The following is an 18,815-nucleotide window of genomic DNA, read 5'->3' on the forward strand; positions in this document are numbered from 1 at the left end:
AGTCTGCTGTGCCACCAAGGCTCTTGCCCAATATTCTAATGATTCTAAAACTAAGAGGAGGCTAAAACATACGAAGATCGGTTGCAGGAATTGGGTATGTCTAGTCTAATGAAGAGAAGGATTGGGGTGACATGACAGCAGAGTTCTAATATTTGAGGGGCTCCTACAAAGACGAGGAGGTCGAACTATTTTCCAAAGCACGTGAAGGCAAGACATGAAACAACGGATGGAAACTAACCAAGGAGAGAAGCAACCTGGAATTAAGGAGAAACTTCCTAACGGTGAGGACAATTAACCAGTGGAACAGCTTGCTACTAGAAGTTGTGGGTGCTTCATCACTGGAGGTTTTTAAGAAAAGACTGGACAGTTATTTGTCGGGAATGAGATATGGTTTCCTGCTCAAGCAGGAGGCTGGACTAGAAGACCTCCAAGGTCCCTTCCAACTCTGTTATTCTGTAATCCTTCAATTGAAAAAAAAATAAATCAAGGATATGAACAGAAATTGGGTTTTTTGAACAATGGAGGGGGAATCTTCAAAATAGGTCAGTTACTTCTCCTCCAAAGTCCCATCCAACTCCCTAAATTCTGTATTCTGTAAGATATCCTTGAAACCCAGGCGGAGGTGAAGATTCAATGCAGTAGCCCCGTGATGACGAACCTATGGCACGGGGGCCCAAAGTGGCACACGAAGTCATGTCGCCCGGCACACAAGGCCTTGCATGTTTGTCTTCCGGGTTTCTGGCGCGCATATGCGTGCAATGATCAGTTGTCCTTTGTGTGTATGGCAGTGCCGAAAACCAGTGTGCGTATGCGCGCCGGCCAGCTGATTGTCAAGTCGCGTATGCGCGCCAGAACTCGGACATTCAGCTTTTCTGGAGCGTGATCCCTTTGTGCACGCGGCAGTGCCAAAAACTGGCCATGCGCGCCGGCCAGCTGATCATCGGGTGCGCATGCACGCTAGACCCCGGAAGTTCGGCTTTTCCAAAGTGCGGCCCTGATGAGGGCGCGCATACGCATATGATGTTTCCGCGTTATCTTTTTGGCACTCGGTGCCGAAAAGGTTCACCATCCCTGCAGTAGCCCCTCTGCAACCGCCCCTCAAAACCTGGGAGTTAGGGGGAACCCCTCGAAAAGATTACCGGTGAAAAGATCTCTCCACCCTCAAAAGCGATTCCTGTCTGCCTGAAAACTGTGTGGAAATGTGATTTTTTTTTACAAAAAAAAGCCTGTCTCTTGAGGAAGAAATCTATGTTGATCTTTTTCCTTCAGGCCTCAAAGATCACGTTACATCTCCCGTTTGGTACAAGGGAGATGGGGATGTCTCTGGCTTGGCGAGAGAGAGCCGAGGAGCTGGTTACATGTTGCAAAAGGCATTTTTGAACCACACCTCATCCCGTTCGGCCTTCCCCTTCCCAAACATCCTCCCGCCGGACTTGATGTGTTTCTGTGCTGGTTTCAGCCAAAAAAGAAGAAAATAAATAAAAGAAATCGCCCTCGAAAAGTATGGAGATTAAAGGACGAATGGCTCTGAAACGCCATCAGTGCCCGGACCATTGTAAGTCGAGGACAACCGGTGCTTACATCAGGCCCTTCTTGCGGGGGTCTTCCTAAACCCATAATATGCATCAAACCCCCAACCCAGTGTATAAATACTCCCACCAAATTGCTGGAGGAGTAATTGCCACATCGAAGAAGATGTCTCCGGCGGCCGCGCGTTTCAACAGCAAGCGACCGATCAAGGCCGCAAATATCTTGCCACCTCCTTCCACTTCACACATAAGTCGACAACGTGGAGAAGAAGCATTGGTCTCGCCTGCAAGTCTGCCCATTACCGTCCCCCTCGGTCCGTAGATTCATCACAAAGTCCATTAGCAAGTGACACGCCAATTTCTTTCTGCGTTCAGCTCTTGCACGCCTGATAAATGCTTGAAGCACCGGCCTTCACACTTCATCGCAAACTTCATCGCTCAGGACTTACGAGGCTATGACTTGTCGGATTGATTTTTTATATATATAATATCAGTCCACCCAATCAGTTCACACTCCCACTGGCAGTTAAAAGGAAGAAACAGCTGCGATCACACACATTGCTCCTAGAAGCACGAAGCCGAGAACACCAGCCTGAAGATGACGAATGAGACTTCACCAAAATGTTGCCAAGACACCTCCAATTTTACGCGGGAGAAAACCCAAATAACCAAAGACCTACATACAAACACCCACGAAAACCTCAGAAAACACACACACACACACACACACACACACATATACAGTCCCTATCGAGATATGCGATACTTTAAGCAGTCAGCCCCATAAAAAGGAGGGATACTGAGCTTGTCGATCGAATGGTTCAAATCCCTAGTGCCGCGTAACAGTTGCCAAGCGTCTGAATTTTGATCATGTGACCACGGGGATGCTGCAATGGTCGTAAGTGTGGAAAACGGTCATGAGTCACTTTATTTCAGTTGTAACTTTGGTTTTTTTTTTAATATAAAAAGTTTTTTTATTTTTACGTTTAAACAAACAATACATCATTAATTATTCAGTGTGTCATCTAAGTACATATTATTGTGTGATCATATTCCTCCTTTACCCTCATGTTCTTGCTACATTTCTATCTTACTTTTACATTTTAATTTAATTTATTACAACATTTTTTCCAAATCTCTTGCGTTTATATTAATTTTTATTATATCTCATCTCTATCCATTGATAGAATTGCCCCCATATCCTCTAATGCTTCGATTCTTCTTTTCTCTTAATTGCCAATGTTAATCTATTCATTCCAATATTTTCTTAATTACTTCTCCCTCTATAGGGATTTTCTCTGCTTTCCAATTTTGTGCAAATACTATCCTCACTGCAGTTATTACGTGTATAATCAGATACATATTTTCTTTACTATACTTCTCCGGTAAGATACCCAATAGGATCAGTTTGTTGTGGCTCCGTTGCCTGAGCCTGGGCTATCGACAGATGCAGACTCTGAGAGTGAGGAAGAGGAGTTGGCAAGGCCTCCATCTCCAGAACCCTCCTCTCTGGCAATGCCTCCGGAGGACACCAAAGGCCAAAAGATAGGCTCAGAGCCAAGCACGTCCCCTTAGCCACAGGTGGACAGCGAAGAAGGAGATGAGTGCTGGCTGGACCCTCGCCAGAGGCGCAGGGAGAAGCATGCACAGCAGAGAGGAAGGCGTGCCAGAGATTAGTTGAGTCACTGGACCACACCCCACAGGGTATAAATGTGGGTGTGGTGGCCGGTTCAGTTTGTGACGAGCAAAAACTAGAAATAATCCATGATCTCTGCGTTACTGGACTTTGCCTGCTTTATCGGACTGCATTTGAATTAATACTTGTATTGTTGAAAACTCTGCCTGTTTTATCGGAATGCTGGCAGTCTAATCTTTGTTTTGTGTGAGTAAAGTCTGAATTGGCAGTTAGCCACTGGGTTGCTGCCAGCTTTATTTTCAAAAAATTTTGTCGTATGGCTTATTAACTCCGGGCCGTCTGTGGGGGTGCGTGAGTGGAACGGGGACAGAACACAGTTCAGGTTTTAAATCAATATGCTGTTGTATTATTTCCTCTAACCATGTTCGAATTTTTACCCAATAGTTTCTCGCTTCTGGACATGTCCACCACATATGATAATACGATCCCGGTATCTGATGGCATTTCCAACATTTAGCTGATTTATCTTTAAACAAAGTGCCATTGTAACTTTCAACTGTCACTAAATGAACCAAGGACTACCTGTATTCTAATTAAAAACCTTTTCTCCAGGATAGCTAGCCGGACTTTTACTCAGCACTAACTTTGGACAGTTTCAAATCCTTGAAACATTTAACTGAATACAGGAAATCCTTAAGTTAACAACCATTCATTTAGTGGCCATTCAACGTTATAGTGGCACTGTGGCTCACACCCGTCCTCACGCTTATGACCTGAACAGCTCAGACCTCACCAAATTGTGATGAAAATAAAAGCACATGGGGAAACAACTTTAAAAACACTGTGAAAGCAAGCGAATTTTTTTTTTGATACAGTCAACAATAGAACAATGAATATCAAAACAGTGAAAGCAACCGAAACAAATTAATATATACCAAACGCAAGGCCAGCTGCTTGCACTGTTGCCACAGTGCTCCCTTCTGCATAATTACCTGAATCATAATTAGTAATTTAGTCATTGTGTAATTAATCTATTACAGTGAAAGGCACGCTTGTAGACAACACTTAAAACATCTTTGTAATTTATGCAAAATGCAAGGATTCGTCTCTTAGGGACTCAACGCCTTACTAAGGAGAGAGAGAATAAGAATAACAGAGTTGGAAGGGACCTTGGAGGTCTTCTAGTCCAACCCCCAGCTTAGGCAGGAAACCCTGCTCCACTTCAGACAAATGGTTATCCAACATCTTCTTAAAAACTTCCAGTGTTGGGGCATTCACAACTTCTGCAGGCAGGTTGTCCCACTGTTTAATTCTTCTCAATATCAGGAAATTTCTCCTTAGTTCTAAGTTGCTTCTCTCCTTGATTAGTTTCCACCCATTGCTTCTTGTTCTGCCCTCAGGTGCTTTGGAGAATAGCTTGACTCCCTCTTCTTTGGGGCAGCCCCTGAGATATTGGAAGACAGCTATCATGTCTCCCCTAGTCCTCCTTTTCATTAAACTAGACATACCCAGTTCCTGCAACCGTTCTTCATATCTTTTAGCCTTCAGTCCCCTAATCATCTTTGTTGCTCTTCTCTGCACTCTTTCTAGAGTCTCAAACATCTTTTTTACATCGTGGCGACCAAAACTGAATGCAATATTCCAAGGATGGCCTTACCAAGGCCTTAACACTTCAGGTGATCTTGATTCTATCCCTTTGTTGATGCAGCCTAGAACTGTGTTGGCTTTTTGGGCAGCTGCTGCACACGGCTGGCTCATATCTAAATAATTGTCCACTAGGACTCTATGATCCCTCTCACAGTTACTACTATTGAGCAAGGTACTACCTATACTGTACCTGTGCATTTGGTTTTTCTTGCCTAAATGTAGAACCTTCCTTTTTTCACCATTGAATGACCACAGTTAAGCCCCAAATTTCCATTGCTAAGGAAGACAATGAGCTGAGTTTTCGCCTCGCTTTATGACCTTCATTACGTGAATCCCTGCAGCTGTTTTAAGTTAGTCCTATGGTCGTTCAGTGAATCAGGCCTTCCCTCTTGGCTTCGTTTGTCGGAAGGTCGCGAAAAGGGGATCACAGGACCCCGGGACACCCTGCAACTGTCATAAATGTGAGTCAGTTCCCAAGCGTCTGAATTTTAACCAAGTGGATGTCAGCAGTGGTGAAATCCTACCGGTTCACACCGGTTCGGGGGAACCGGTAGTAAAAAAAAGCTACCCGAATCGATATTTTCGACGATCAGCTGTGCCGCATGATTTATATTCACTAGAAAGCAGCAAATGCTTTCTAGCGAATCTAAATAGCGCGGCACATGTTTCCCCCCCCCTCGCTGTTCTACTTACCTTGTTAAATGTTCTTTTTTTACGTGAAGCGCACATTTGGTGTGCATTGTGGATGCGCACACATGCAGCGGGCGTTTGGCGTGCACCGCACATGCCCGGGCAGCGAACTTGTGGCAAACCACGGAGGATTTCACCCCTGGTCCTAAGTCGCTTTTTTTCAGTGTCGTTGTAACTTCAAACTGTCACTAAACGAATGGTTGTATGTCCAGGACTACCTGTTACTATAGATACAACAGGACATGAATGCACAGTTTGCGTGTTCACCTCCGTGCCTTTTGGCTCGCAAGAGTCTTTACTCCCAGCGAACGTCGCAGCTGCTTCCGTAATTTCATTAAATGCACCATGACAGTTTGATCCCGGTCCCTGTTTATCTGGAAGTCCCATTGTTTTCACGGTTTAAGACCGCAGCCAAAAATCACACCGAAGTTTCTTAACGCCTTTAAAACCCCAAAGCGGGGGGGGGGTAGAGGAAAGGAAAGGAATGGTGTGTTGTAACGGAAGCTTCACACTTGGCTTAGACACCTGAAGTTAGACTCATAAAATAGCCTGCTACGCTAGGCTTTGCTCAATCCTGGTTTCGTGCTTAAAACCACCACTTGTTGGGATTCCCCAACATGCATACCAGGCTGGAGAAAAGAGATTAATTGGCCTAGAAAGATGGAGGACAACCTCGGCTATAAAAACTAGGGTTGGTTTTAAATACAGTAGCATGGATATTTATGAAGACAAGAGTCTCTTTTCTGTGAAGTCCAATGTCTTTGTGTTTCTTTTTTTGTTAACAATACAGCATGAGTTATCATTCCCATCTCCTCTCCTCTCCTCTCCTTTCCTTTCCTTTCCCTTTCCTTCCCTCCCCTCCTCTCCTCTCCTCTCCTCCCCTCCCCTCCTTCCCTTCCCTCCTTCTCTTCCCTTCTCTTCCCTCCCTTTCCTTTCCTTTCCTTTCCTTTCCTTTCCTTTCCTTTCCCTTCCCTTCCCTTCCCTCCCCTCCCCTCCCCTCCCCTCCCCTCCCCTCCTCTCCTCCCCTCCTTCCCTTCCCTCCTTCTCTTCCCTCCCTTTCCTTTCCTTTCCTTCCCTTTCTTTCCTTCCCTTCCCTCCTTCCCTTCCCTTCCCTTCCTTTCCCTTCCTTCCCTTCCCTTTCCTCCTTCCCTTCCCTTCCCTTTCCTCTCTGTCTCTCTTTCCTTCCTTCCTTCCTTCCTTCCTTCCTTCCTTCCTTCCTTCCTTCCTTCCTTCCTTCTTTCCTTCCTTCCTACCTACCTCTCTCTCTCTCTCTTTCTCTTTCTCTCTTTCACTGTTCTTCCTTTCTCCCCTTCCCCTTTCTCCCCTTCCCCTCCTTTCCTCTCCAATTTCTGGTGTTCAACCATGGAAGTATAAATCAGATCCAAACCTGCTAAAAAGGCTAAACCTGCTTAGCCTTTTGAGATCAGCCAAGGTCAGATAGAGGCTGCCATTTAATTAGGTGGATAATTATTATTAGATTATGGCATTCGTGCATTAAGGAGCACTAAGTTCTCTCTCTCTCCCTCTCTCCTTCCCTCCCTCCCTCCCTCCCTCCCTCTCTCTTTCTCTCTTATATTGGATATCAGTATTCAGTACAATTTAATGTCACAGAAGTCCTATGGATTACACGCATTTTATTTTACATAAATACTGTGAAGGTTTCAGTCTAGCTTTTACAGACTTCAGGTTACGTAGCGATGTGATGCAACCAGTGCTGGAATGCAGCTGGTTCTATCCCGCTCGGGCAAACCGGGTGGGTTCTACTTACCTTTATTACCGGTTTCCAACGGGGCCGCACAGAAGCGTTTTGATGACGTTGGGGTTGGTGGGTGGGGCTTCCCACCGGTTTTACTACTGGTTCTATAGAACCAGTATATGCACTGGCGTGCGTGCTCCCATTTGTGAACCGGTAGCAAAGGTAAGTGGATTTCACCCCCGGATGCGACCCTTTTGGGGGACAGTGGGAATCGAGAGGAAAGTAGAGAGCCTTGGTAGTACAGTGGTCTAAGGCACCCTGTTATTAAGCTGGTTATTAAGACCAGCTGCCTGCAATTACTGCAGGTTCGAATCTCGCCAAGGCTCAAGGTTGACTCAGCCTTCCATCCTTTCTAAGGTGGGTAAATTGAGCACCCAGTTTGTGGGGGCAATAAGCTGACTTTGTATAAAATATACAAAGTATGAAGGCTATTGCTTAACACCTTGTAAGCCGCCCTGAGTCTCCGGAGAAGGGCAGCATATAAATCAAATTAAAAAAAAAAAGATACTGCAAAATCTCCATTCCCACCCCACTCCAGGGGAAGGTTACTGCAAAATAGAGAGCCTTGGTGGTACAGTGGTCTAAAGCACCCTGTTATTAAGCTGGTTATTAAGACCAGCTGCCTGCAATTACTGCAGGTTCGAATCTCGCCAAGGCTCAAGGTTGACTCAGCCTTCCATCCTTTCTAAGGTAGGTAAATTGAGGACCCAGTTGTGGGGGCAATAAGATGACTTTGTATAAATATACAAAAGTATGAAGGGTATTGCTTAGTACATTGTAAGCCGCCCTGAGTCTCCAGAGAAGGGCGGCATATAAATCAAATTTAAAAAAAAAAAGTAATGTTGCAGTAGCAGAAAAGGTCCTCCTTTTCCTTTTAATTATTGTTTACCCTTCTCCTTTTTCCACTCTATAATTTTTACGTCTGCCTCTTTCCCTTTCCTCATTCTGCACTCTGTGACAATCCCACCGCCTTTCATTTTCTTCAGGAAAACACACACACAGACACACACACACACACACACAAACTCCCGGGGCCGACACCAAACTAAAAATGGTTTTTGTTGGTTTTCCCAGTGAAGATTTTAACGCAAGGACCCTGGTGCCACCAGGGACTATCCATTAACGAAATTCTCTTTTGACCGACCAGAGGGAGATGCACTTCATGCCAAAGTCCTCAGCTGGTGGGACCAAATATCGGGACTGGCATTGCTGTATGAAATGTTCTCCAGCTGGGCTCTTGTGCTTGCTTTTGCCAAGTACGTGGCATGTTAGACAACAATTACCGGAGTTAAATAAGAATATTGGCTGGCATCGTGGAGCCCTGTGCCCCCTGACTGTGTCACTAGCAGACCGAATGCTTCACGTGAGAGACGGGCGCAAAGAAACCAGATGGGAAAACAGATCGGTTAGGTAGAGAAAAGTGTGATCTGCTTTCGAATCAGTGTTGATGCTTAGCAACCACTTACCGTGTTTCCCCGAAAATAAGACCCTGTCTTATATTTTTTTTGAACCCTGAAATAAGCGCTTGGCCTTATTGCCACGCGCTCAAAAGCCCGATTGGGGAGGTCTTATTTAGGGGAAACAGGGTAGATTTTTCTCCAGGTTGAGCTATCTCCAACTTGGTCCTTCAGGTCTTTCAATGGTGTTCCCATTGCTACCGTAACTGAGTCCATTCATCTGGTTGTCCTCCTATTCCCTCTCCTTCCGCCTTTTCCAGCATTATGGCCTTCATAAGACAATTGGGACTTAGCATCATGTGTCCAAAATATGACTTAGAGCCTGGAGAGGAGAGGAGAGGAGAGGAGAGGAGAGGAGAGGAGAGGAGAGGAGAGGAAAGAAGGGAAGGAAAGGAAAGGAAAGGAAAGGAAAGGAAGAAAAGAAAAGAAAAGAAAAAAGAAGAGAAAAGAAAAGAAAAGAAAAAAAGAAAAGAAAAGAAAAGAAAAAAGAAAAGAAAGAAAAGAAAAGAAGAAAAGAAAAGAAAAAAGTAAAGAGAAGAAGGGAAGGGAAGGGAAAGGAAGGGAATAGAATAGAATAGAATAGAATAGAATAGAATAGAATAGAATAGAATAGAATAGAATAGAATAGAATAGAATAGAATAGCTTCTTTATTGGCCAAGTGTGATTGGAGATACAAGGAATTTGTCTTTGGTGCATATGCTCTCAGTGTACATAAAAAGACAAGATAAATTTGTCAAGAATCATAAGGTACAACACTTAATGATCGTCATAGGGTACAAATAAGCAACCAAATCATACTAGGAAACAATCAATATAAATCATAAGGATACAGCAACAAGTTACAGTTGTGCAGTCATAAGTGGGAGGAGATGGGTGATAGGAATGATGAGAAGATTAATAGTAATGCAGACTTAGTGAATAGTTTGACGGTGTGGAGGGAATTATTTGTTTAGCAGAGTGATGACGTTTGGGGAAAAAACTGTCCTTGTGTCTAGTTGTTCTGGTGTGCAGTGCTCTACAGCGTCATTTTGAGGGTAGGAGTTGAAACAGTTTATGTCCAGGATGCGAGGGGTCTGTACATATTTTCACAGCCCTCTTTTTGACTCCTGCAGTATACAGGTCCTCCATGGAAGGCAGGTTGGTAGCCATGGTTTTTTCTGTGGTTCTAATTATCCTCTGAAGTCTGTGTCTCTCTTGTTGGGTTGTAGAATCAGTTAAAGACAGTTAAAGAGGTACATTTGACAGACTCAATAATTCCTCTGGTTTTTGTGCCTAAGTGAGAAGTCTAGATTGTTTTGTCCAGCATTCTGTTTGTTTGTTTTCTTGGCAATCCATAGTATTCTCAGGAATCTTTACAGAATCATAGGGCTGGAAGAGACCTTGGAGGTCCTAGTCCAACCGTCTGCTCAAGGCAGGAGTTCTTATACCATGCCAGACAAGTGGTTCTCCAATCTTTTCTTTTTCTCCCCCCCCCCAGTTTTAAAAAGTTTTATTACATATACAATATTCCATTTCTAAATAGTGTGTTGCCTGCATACAAATAATTTGAGAGATAATAATCATAATATTTACAATAGTATTCATCACATTGGTATTGGTATAATAATAATAATAATATAATAATAATATAATAATAATAATAATAATAATAATAATAGTATTTCCTTATCCATTTTAATAAACCTTCCTTATAAAATTAATCCTTTTCTTATATTCCCATATTTCTAACTTCTGTTTTTATTGGCTAGCCATTGATAAAATGAGTCCCATGTTAAAAAATATTCAGTTTGTTCCTTTTCCTTGATTGTAAGTGTTAATCTATCCATTTCTGCGCATTCTAATATTTTTTTAATTACATTTTCCTCTGTAGGGATCTCTTCACTTTTCCATTGTTGTTCAAACGCAATTCTAGAAATTTTGAGCAGTTCGGAGAACCGGCAAATGCCACCGCTGGCTGGCCCCAGAGTGGGGTGGGAATGGAGATTTTGCAATATCCTTCCCCCAGGAGTGGGGAGGGAATGGGGATTTTGCAGTATCCTTCCCCTGGAGTGGGGAGGGAATGGAGATTTTGCAGTATCCTTCCCCCAGGAATGGGGAGGGAATGGGGATTTTGCATTATCCTTCCCCTGGAGTGGGGTGGGAATGGAGATTTTGCATTATCCTTCCCCTGGAGTGGGATGGAAATGGAGATTTTGCAGTATCCTTCCCCTGGAGTGGGGTGGGAATGGAGATTTTGCAGTATCCTTCCCCTGGAGTGGGGAGGGAATGGAGATTTTGCAGTATTCTTTCCCTGCCACACCCACCAAGCCACACGACACCATACACCACACCACGCCTACCAAGCCACGCCCACAGAACCGGTAGTAAAAAAATTTGGATTTCACCACTGCCTTTATTATATTTTTTCAGTAAGATGCCCAACAAGAATATTTCTGGTTTTAAGTCTGTATCATTTTTCCCAACCATGTACAGTATGTATTTTTGTCCAATTTTTTTTTTTTTGCTTTGGGCATGTCCACCACATGTGATAATACGATCCTGGTGTCTGATTACATTTCCATCCAATCTTTTCTTGAGAACCTCTAGTGATGGAGCATGCACAACTCCATCAGGCAAATTGTTCCATGAATTAATCATCCTCTTTGTCAGGAAATTCTTGATTATTTCCAGGTTGCATCCTCCTCATACAACCTTCCACCTATTGCTTTTTGTCTTCTCCAGTTCCCAAATTTCTATCTTGCTTTTTAGATTGTTTTTAGTTCAGGCCTTCTTCGTTCCACATAACCCTGACTAGGTTCAGGAGTCTGCCTTCCCAGTGTCTCTTCCAGTGGTGGGATTCACCGGTTGTAACAACTGGTTTGCTTCGCACGCCCTCCGGAGGTCAGAAATGGGCCCATTTCTGGACTTCTGGTACTTCCGGTAGGCTTGTTTTTCACCCTCCCCAGGCTCCAGAGGCTTTCCTGGAGCCTCCAGGAGGGCAAAAACGGCTGTGAAGTTTCCGAAAGATGCCCTAATTAATTCATGAGCCATGAGCCGAACTTCAAAAGAAATACAGTCATTTATTAGGAGCACCATTTTGGCAATATTCAGATGCAGTTAGAATAATCCCATGTAGATTTACGTTCCCCTATGACCCTGTCTCTCCCCTCCTCTCTGGCCATGTCATAAATCACATTCTCCAATTAACCACTTTGGCTGGCTGTGAAATCCAACACCCTCCTTCTGATTGCGGTCAGGAAGAATGTATGGAATGCACTTCAGCTAGGGAAATCAATCGGCTCTATCAGTTCTCCCTCCCTCCTGCTCATGGCAACTTGAAAGCTTTGCAAGTTGACATTCGGCTCCCCTCACTGGAGGCCCTCTGGGACTTCTGCTAGGCCCGTTTTTCGCCCTCCATGTGCACCCTGCACTTATCTGGCATCCAAAACGGGCCACGTGGAGACACCTGGGAGGGGTGGGGTGGGGTGGGCGGGGTCATCCAGTCCTTGGAACAACCGGTTCGGCGAACCAGATTAAAATTAACATCCAGTTTTCCCGAACCGGTCTGAACCAGCTGAATACCACCCCTAGTCTCTTCCATAGTATTTTTTTTTTCAACAAAATAGATTGTTCACAAAAGAGAAGGAAAAGATAGATAGGTAGACAAGCAGAGAGGCATAATGTTTCCACGTTTCTCTGTGCAAAGGGAATAAAAATCCAGCCCACTTAGAGAAAAAGGTTGTGTTTACTGTCTGAACCAGATTGTGTTTACAAACTGTTTATTTCCTTGGAAATCAGCCCCCACTGAATACAGAAGAAAATCAGCTGCATATTTGCATATATAGATAAACTTCTTGGGATGACTTTCTTAATCAATATTGAACGCTGGGGAAAACAGCATTGTGCTAAATTACAGGAGCTGGGCTGTGAGCCAGGACACGCTGGTGAAACCGGCTTGCAAACCACAGTTTATGACTTAGCAAGTTGTGTGAACCAATCTGGGCGCTTTTGAGAAATCATGGTTAAAAAACGATGGTTAACGGGATTAAGCCAAGTATGAATCCTGTCCCAGTGCCTGCTTCTCAGAAAAATCCCAAGCCCATTTTAGGACTTGTTTCTCATGTGTTCTTAGTTGTGTGTTGTGTGAAGCCAAACTGTTATGAACTATGGTTGCAATGAGTGAACTCATCTCATTGCGGTTTAATCAAAAAAGGATGGCTATTTAGAACTATAGATATAAATCTAGAACTGTATTTTAATCACGAGGCATGGACCCTATCTCACATAGGCACTAAGCCATGATGCTGCTTGCTTGAAACATTGCTCAACGTGTTCTATCGATGTGATTAAGAGTATTCATAGTATTTTTTATTTTATTTATTTATTTATTTACTTGTCCTCGCCTTTTCTGACTTTGCTTGTATATGTCTGGCTACAAATTGATCAGAGATCTTGCTGACGTGGGGCCGAATTCACAACATCTGTCAACTTGTGCACCACTGCAATTTATTTGGGTTTCACTAACCCGGTGGCTGGATAAAGATCCATGTTAAGAAGGCACATAATAAAGCATAGATAGGGTTTTTTTTAGGAGTGATGGAAAAACAAGGATCAATGGAAGGATGGCAAAAAGGAAACACACACCCCAGCTCCTCTTCTTTTTCTGGAATGAAAACAACATCTTCTTCTTCTTCCTCCTCCTCCTCCTCCTCCTCCTCCTTTTCTCCTCCTCCTCCTCCTCTTCTTCTTCTCCTCCTCCTCCTTCTTCCTCCGCCTTTTTCTTCTTTTTCTTCTTCTTCTCTTCATCTTCCTCCTCCTCCTTCTTTTCTTCTTCTTCTCCTCCTCCTCCTCCTTCCTCCTCCTTTTTCTTTTTCTTTTTCTTCTTTCATCTTCTTCTTCTCTTCCTCCTCCTTCTCCTTCCTCCTCCTCCTCCACCTCCTCCTTTTCTTCTTCTTTTCCTCCTCCTTTCCTTTTTCTTCTTCTCCTCCTTCCTCCTTCCTCCTCCTTTTTCTTTTTCTTCTTGTTCTCTTCCTCCTCCTTCTCCTTCCTCCTCCTCCTCCTTCTTTTCTTCTTCTTCTTCTTCTCCACCTCCTCCTTCCTCCTCCTCCTCCTTTTTCTTTTTTCTCCTCCTCCTCCTCCTCCTCCCTCCTCCTCTTTTTCTTTCTCCTTCTCCTCCTTCTCCTCTTCCTCCTCCTCCTTTTATTGTACCAGAATGAAAATGTGCCCAGCTCCTTTGTGGTGTGGAGTGTGATGTACGCCAACACAAGTGTCCCTCTAACATGGCAGTTTGTGTAAGCCTAAGTCCTTGTGACTCTGTTCACCGTGTTTGGCAATCCGAGCCGATACCTGTAAGCCCCGTGACGGCCATTCAGCCCATCTACAGGTTTTTTCTCCCCACAGCTCGTCATGCCTAATAGAATCACGGTTGGCAATCAAACACATGTTCCTCCTGTGGTCACTCTCCGGGATGAATAGTGTGACTGTTTGGCGACACCTAAGTAGCTCCTTTGTTTCGCCATGAATCAAAATGCAGCCGCGTTCCCTTGAGTCATGGCTGCAAGGTTTAATTATTTCCACTGAACCTTTGGAAGAAAGGTAGTTTCAATTAAGATTTAACGTCTTTGTTTCCTGCACCAGACCCCAGGAGCAGAAGAAGCTAATAAGCCAGAACCGCTTCTGAAAAGAGAGAGAGAAAGGGAAAAAGAGAGAGAGAGAGAGAGAGAAAGAGAGAAAGGGAGAGGGAGAGGGGGGAGGGAGGAAGAGAGAGAGAGAGATGTATACAACATTATCTTTAATGTTTTGTCCCCTGCATCCCCCTGTTTATTAATGCTGCTGGCACATCAATGCTCCTTGCACGTGATTTATAATGAAAGGGGGAAAATGATTAATACTAGGCTAGAGCAATAAACTCAGAGGTGACTACGAGGGAGATCTGAAGGAACATGTGGATTAATCTTGCAACCTTTTGAAGTTGTATGGCTTCTTCCTTCCTTCCTTCCTTCCTTCCTTCCTCCCTCTTCTTCCTCCGCTCCCCTCCTTTCCTCTCTGCTCCCTCCCTTCCTCTTCTTCCTTCCTTCCTCTTCTTCCTTCTTATTCTTCCTCCCCTCCCCTCTCCTCCTTTCCCATCTGCTTTCCTTCCTTCCTCTCTTCCTCCCTCCCTCCCTTCCTCTTCTTCCTTCTTCTTCTTCCTTCCCTCCCCTCCCCTCCCCTCCCCTCTCCTCCTTTGCTTTCCTCCCTCCCTCCCTCTTCTTCCTTCCCTTCCCTTCCCTCCCCTCTCCTCCTTTCCCCTCTGCTTTCCTTCCTTCCTTCCTTCTTCTTCTTCCTTCCCTTCCCTCCCTTCCCCTCTCCTCCTTTGCTTTCTTCCCTTCCTCCCTCCCTCTTCTTCCTTCTCTTCCTTCCCCTCCCCTCTCCTCCTTTCCTCTCTGCTTTCCTTCCTTCCTCTTCTTCCTTCCCTCCCCTCCCCTCCTTTGCTTTCCTCCCTCCCTCCCTCCCTCTTCTTCCTTCCCTTCCCTTCCTTTCCCTCCCCTCTCCTCCTTTCCCCTCTACTTTCCTTCCTTCCTTCCTCTTCTTCCTTCCCTCCCCTTCCTTTCCCTCCCCTCTCTTCCTTTCCCCTCTGCTTTCCTTCCTTCCTCTTCTTCCTTCCTTCCTTCCTTCAATTCATCCATCCATCCATCCATCTATCTATCATCTACTCTCTCTATCTCTCTATCTAATCTGTCATCTACTCTCTTTCTCTCATATCTTTCTCTCTCTCTCTCTCTCACTTTTATTACTTTTACAAATAACTCAAGGCAGTGAACGTGCGTATACTCCTTTCTCCTCTTTTCCCCACAACAAGAGCCCTGTGAGGCGGGTTGGGCTGAGAGAGAGGGACTGCCCCAAAGTCACCCAGCCGGCTTTCCTTCCTAAGGCAGGACTCGAACTCACTGTTCTCCTGGTGATTGGCTCAAACTTCCCCAGCCGGCTCTCATGCGTAAAGTGGGACTAGAACTCCCAGGCTCTTGGTGATCGGTCCAAACTCACCCAGCCAGCTTTCACGCCTAAGGAAGGACCAGATGGTCTCCTGCTTTTTCTAGCCCTGACAAAATCTTGTGCAGGGCTCCTCACAAACATGGATATCAAACCTATAGGCTATCCAATATTATTACGAAGTATTAGTGCCGCTTTACAAAACCACACCTGGAGTCCTGCAACCAATTTTGGTCACCCTACTACTTAAAAGATGTTGAGACTTTGGAAAAAGGTTCAGAGAAGAGCAACTAAGGTGATCAAAGGCCTGGAGACTAAACCATATGAAGAATGGCTGCAGGTTTTGGGTCTGGCTAGTTTAGAGAAAAGAAGAATTAGGGATGACATGATCGCATGATTCCAATATTTGAGGGGCTGCCACAAAGAAGAGTGGGGGTCAAATTATTCTCCAAAGCACCAGAGAGCAGGACAAGAAATAATGGCTGGAAACAGTGGTGAAATCCAAATTTGTTTAGTACCGGTTCTGTGGGCATGGCAGGGGAAGGATACTGCAAAATCCCCATTCCCTCCCCACTCCAGGAGAAGGATACTGCAAAATCCCCATTCCCTCCCCACTCTGGGGCCAGCCAGAGGTGGCATTTGCCGGTTCTCCGAATTGCTCAAAATTTCCGCTACCGGTTCTCTAGAACCTGTTAGAACCTGCTGGATTTCACCTCAGATCTGGGGGGTATTTTCCTGGTAGCTACAGACAGGTTTATCATTTAGATTCAAAACACTGAGTTATTATTATTATTATTATTATTTTTATTAGAAGAAGAATTGCAGCCAAATAATAGTGCTGACTTCCCGTTTTCGTTTGGAACTGGCTCAGTGCAAAAAAAAAACCCACAATGTGTTTCCTGAGAAGTACAAAGGAAGTTTTTTATGGTGGAACTGGTGCGTCTAATGCACACACACACACACACACACACAGAGAGAGAGAGAGAGAAAGAGATACTATTCAAAACTCGGCGAAGAGAAATTAACAGCTCCCCTGTTGTTCTAAAGAATCTTGGTTGATAGCGCCAATCACATTCTCCTCATCGTTTTCGGGAGCAATTGCGTCTCGCATGGCAAGACGTTTCCCCAGAGGGGAAATTTCCAAAGAAATTGAGGATATGGAAGCGACACCTTGAAGTGTGTGATGCGTTATATGGCATGACGTAGGTTCATCTCCATATAGGCCCTTCAGCCACCACTCAGAAGATCTTTGAGGATGTCACGCTGGCTGAAGACTTCAGTTGAGTTGAAGTCCACAAATCTTAAAAGTTGCCCTGGTTTTGGATACCCCTCTCTATAAAGGTAAAGGGAAAGGTTCCCCTCGCACATATGTGCTAGTCGTTCCTGACTCTAGGCGGCGGTGCTCATCTCCGTTCCAAAGCCGAAGAGCCAGCGCTGTCCGAAGACGTCTCCGTGGTCATGTGGCCGGCATGACTCAACGCCAAAGGCGCACGGAACGCTGTTCCCTTCCCACCAAAGGGGGTCCCTATTTTTCTACTTGCACTTTTTACCTGCTTTCGAACTGCTAGGTTGGCAGAAGCTGGGACAAGTCATGGGAGCTCACCCCGTTTACGCGGCACTAGGGATTCGAACCGCCGAACTGCTGACCTTTCAATCGTCCCTGTACCCCTCTCTATAAGTTGGGGGAAATGACCAGAAAGATATGGATAGGTTCAATCCCATCCAGCCCATGATAACAGAGAGAGAGAAAGGGAGGGACGGAGAGAGAGAGAATGAGAGAGGGAGGAAGGGAGGTTGGTTGGGCCAAAGGATGCCAGCGTTGCAGACAAAACAGACAACACAGCCTGGCATTTAGTCAACACAGAGGTTGGAAAATTTCCAACGGTGGGAAAGGAAAAGAAAAATATGCCCCCCCTGCTCTTGGAAGAACTATTATGCTTTTGTAATCAGGTGTTGGTGACTAAGGAGTAGTTGGAGGCTGCTCCCTCTCCCCCCACCCACCCACAAAAAAAAAAATTCATGGTAAGCCTGATGTTTTGATGAACTTATGAAAATATAGTTTTACTAGAAGAGAATAGAGTTCAACTCTGGAGTCCTTGGTGCTTTCTGAGCTGGGTGGTTTTCTCGCAGACGTTTCATGACCCAAGTAGGTAACATCATCAGTGCAAGAAAGGAGGAGGGTTTGTGGAGGAGGAGGAGGAGGAGGAGGAGGAGGAGGATAACAACGACAACAACTGGGGTCCTTGTGCTCTCTGAGCTTGGTTATTTCTTGCAGACGTTTTATGACCCAACTAAGTAACATCATCAGTGCTAGAAGGGTGTGGGGTTTAAGGAGGAGGAAGAGGAGGACTGTGGGTCCTTGGTGCTCTCTGAGCTTGGTGGTTTTCTTGCAGACGTTTTATGACCCAACTAGGTAACAACATCAGTGCTAGAAGAGAGCGGGGCTGAGAGGAGAGGAGACAGATTGTGGGCTCCTTGGTGCTCTCTGAGCTTGGCTGATTTCTCGCAGACATTTCATTAGCCAACCAGGTACCATCATCAGTCCTAGCGAGTGTGGGATTTGCTCCCTGTTTATATACAATAGCTTGCCTTGCTGGTGTGGCTGGTTTTCTCCTTGGTAGTTCCTTGATTGGGGTACTGGGTTTTTTGGGGGGTGTTTTTTGTGCTCATTCTAGGTATTAAGTTACTATCAGCTTCTATGATTCCAAGAATAAAAAGCTCTCACTTCTATCAAACGAAGGATTCTAGTCCTTTAATTGATGGAATTACATTTTGCAAAGGGAGATTTACAAAGGTTTTTTTTGCACATCCTGAGTTTTCACAATGCTTGGAGAGCTTGTAAAAAAAAACTTAATTTCCAGAAAACAAATTATTACCAGAAACAGCAAAAGGGTGGGGAACCAGGACATCTGGCCGATGCTTATAATTATTCACTGTGTCCTTTATTTAAACTTTGCTATTTATTTTACCCTGCAAAAGCCAATAAGGCGTAGAAGAACCCTCGCTTAAGCATTGTTTCAGAAAGTCTGACCTTTCTGGTGTAGCCAGTTGCACAAGGCAAGAACATCAAGAAATAAAATAAAAGAAATACTTAAGACATTCTGCACAATCTGATCTTGGGCGATTTATTTCTTTTTTTTCCCCCTGCGTC

At 44.7% G+C, this 18,815-nt stretch overlaps 1 protein-coding gene across 1 annotated transcript in view; it reads left to right on the plus strand.

Annotated features, from left to right (window-relative positions):
- Window positions 1–18,815, plus strand: part of ZDHHC8 (zDHHC palmitoyltransferase 8) — a 71,301-nt gene that overhangs the window by 30,119 nt on the left and 22,367 nt on the right. The window lies entirely within an intron of this gene.

The sequence above is a fragment of the Pantherophis guttatus genome, chromosome 17 (genome assembly GCF_059756535.1).
Source record: "Pantherophis guttatus breed Tessera chromosome 17, ASM5975653v1, whole genome shotgun sequence".
NCBI lineage: Eukaryota > Metazoa > Chordata > Lepidosauria > Squamata > Colubridae > Pantherophis > Pantherophis guttatus.